The sequence below is a fragment of the Arachis ipaensis genome, chromosome B02 (genome assembly GCF_000816755.2).
Source record: "Arachis ipaensis cultivar K30076 chromosome B02, Araip1.1, whole genome shotgun sequence".
Classification (NCBI taxonomy): Eukaryota; Viridiplantae; Streptophyta; class Magnoliopsida; order Fabales; family Fabaceae; genus Arachis; species Arachis ipaensis.
This window is the reverse complement of record NC_029786.2, coordinates 97,082,541-97,085,186: the sequence shown is the minus strand read 5'-3', so window position 1 is coordinate 97,085,186 and position 2,646 is coordinate 97,082,541.

The following is a 2,646-nucleotide window of genomic DNA, read 5'->3' as shown; positions in this document are numbered from 1 at the left end:
TATAAGCCTTTATTTTTTTGTTTATCTTATATTAAATAGGTTTTTTTTAAGGACAGTAAAGATTGATTTTAGACCATTTATCTTAAAAGCTTTGATGCATCGTATAAAATTATTTATTTTTATATAAATAATTACATTTCTAATGCATTTTTTGTATTAAGATAAGTAAAATGTCATAAAAGGAAAAATCACAAAGCACACCTAATCTCATAATAGTTTTCCACAGAGAAATCACCTCTAACACAACAATATTTCTACAACGCCTAAATTGATGACAAATAGCACAAATTCAATAATATAAAATCCTTATAGTGATAGTGAACCGAATTTAATTAAATCCATAATTCACGATAATGATATCAACTAAACTTGATTATTCATATATGTAAAACAGAGAAGTTAGTAATTAATTACTAGATTCATGTATCTGGTGGCACATTTGAGAAACCACGTGCACACGTTCTTACTCAGCATGCAAAACATATGTAATCATGTTGAATTGCTCTATGAGGCGTGCTATTTCATTTTGTTAAATTGTCTAAGTTTCAATCATTGTAATAAAAAATGTTTATGACATCTTTCATGGTCTTTAGATTTTGTGGCGTTGAAAAAATGTAACGTAGCTATTGGTCATCAAAGGCACTAGAGAACAAAAATAATTATTTTTTTTTCCTTTTTTATCGTTACATAGAATATATTGATCAATTTTTCCTCAACATAATGTATCTATAGAAAAAATAGATATATGTTCTCAAATCGTTTTCTTCACACAAATTTAATCAGCGTGAAAGATAAGAAAAGATAATTAAGAAAATAGCACAGGACACGTCATGTATAATAATGGACTAAATACTATAGTATAATCTAAAGGAAAAAAACAACCACTTCATCAAGTATTACCAATTTACTATTATAATCTATTTTGGAAACTTTGACTGTTTCACCATCATAATATTATGTTACAAGAAAGTGGATGTGATATTAACAAATTGTTAGTCGAAATAATCACTTTCGAAAGGTTAAGTTGATTCGAAATGTTGGTAAAGGATTAGGAAAGAAGTATAGGTCGAAAAGACGCACGTACAAATATTAAGTGGAAATTATTTGACACGGACTCGATTTTAATATCTTGATAAATCAAACAATTACTTGAATGAAGAATCGAATAGTTTTTCGGATGGAGAATCGAGCAGTTACATGAATAGGAAAGTCGAAGGCTTTCTCTGAGTTAGGAATTTATTGGTAACGTTCATGAGCAAAGAGCGGAAACAGTTACCTAGGAATTCGATACAAGGCAGCATCGTGTAATTAATGGTCAGTTATGGGAGTGAGTTATAAATATTAGTAACTTTTAGAAAATAAAAGTTGGAACTTTGCTTTAGAAAAAACACTCAAGCACACTCACATCCCAGCGAATTTCTGAGTCTGCGTTGGAGTTTCTTTTCTGTAGGGTTCCTTCCATGCTTTTATCTTTTCAATTTAACTTTTCTGCAAAATTTATTTTTTAAGCAAATTTATCTTTCAAGTATTGTTTAAATTCCATGTCAAATTTACATTTCGGTACCTTTAATTTCCATGTCTGAAATCCTTCGATTGAATCAAAGGCATCTTTATCGCTTTCTTTAAAATTCAATGCAAACCATTTCGATTCCAGTCAGATTTACTTTTCGGATCCTTTATTTTACACTTCTTTTAGCCTTTTTCACTTTTGAACTCATTCCCTATATTAATGTTAGTCTAATTCGAGAACCTTTGATGCACTTATAGAAAACTGGTACCTACAAAAGAGGAGTTGGTTTCGCTCCCAGACTATTAGAATCGAACCACCATCGATTTATTAAAAATCGACAACACAAATTGGCACGTCCGGTGGGACAGTTTTAAATTGAAGTGTGTCAAAATATTTTTTGGTGTCATTTGGTATATTGACGAGCGGATTCTTGCTAGTAAAGAATTTTATGAAAAATAATCGCGTTGTAGGTATAGTTTCTAAACCAACAGAGAATCCTTTCGTACAAAAGTTTGGTTGTCACAAGTAACAAAACCCAATAAAATTTATAACCGAAGTATTTAAACCTCGAGTCGTCTTCTCAAGGAATTGCAAGGAGGTATGATTTATTATTGGTTATGGAAAAAGTATATTTTTGGGTTTTTAAAATAGAGAACAAGTAATTTAAATGGCAAGAAAAATAAATTAATAATTATAAAGAAAACTCTTGGTAAGGTATGAGAACTGGAAATCCTATCATAGTTATCCTTATCAGGTGTGATGAGAATTGTTATTGCTCCCACTTAGTTAACCCTTACTAAATAAAGAAAAGTCAAGTGGACCAATCAATTTGATCCTCAAGTCCTAGTCAACTCCTATGGAAAGACTAGCTTTAGAGCGATCCAAATCAATAAGCAATTTCTAATTTTCGATCAACTGTTGAGTTTGATAACTCAAGTGTGACCAATTACTTAACCAAAGCCAAAAGGGGAAAAAATCTAAATTATATTGAAAGCATCATAAATAGAATAAAACAATCATAAATCTGAAATACCTCAAATCATATTAAATAGAATATTCAAATCTAACATGGAAAGATTCATAAGCCAATTTGGCAACATAAGTAATTAACAAATAAAAGCATTAGAGTAACTAAA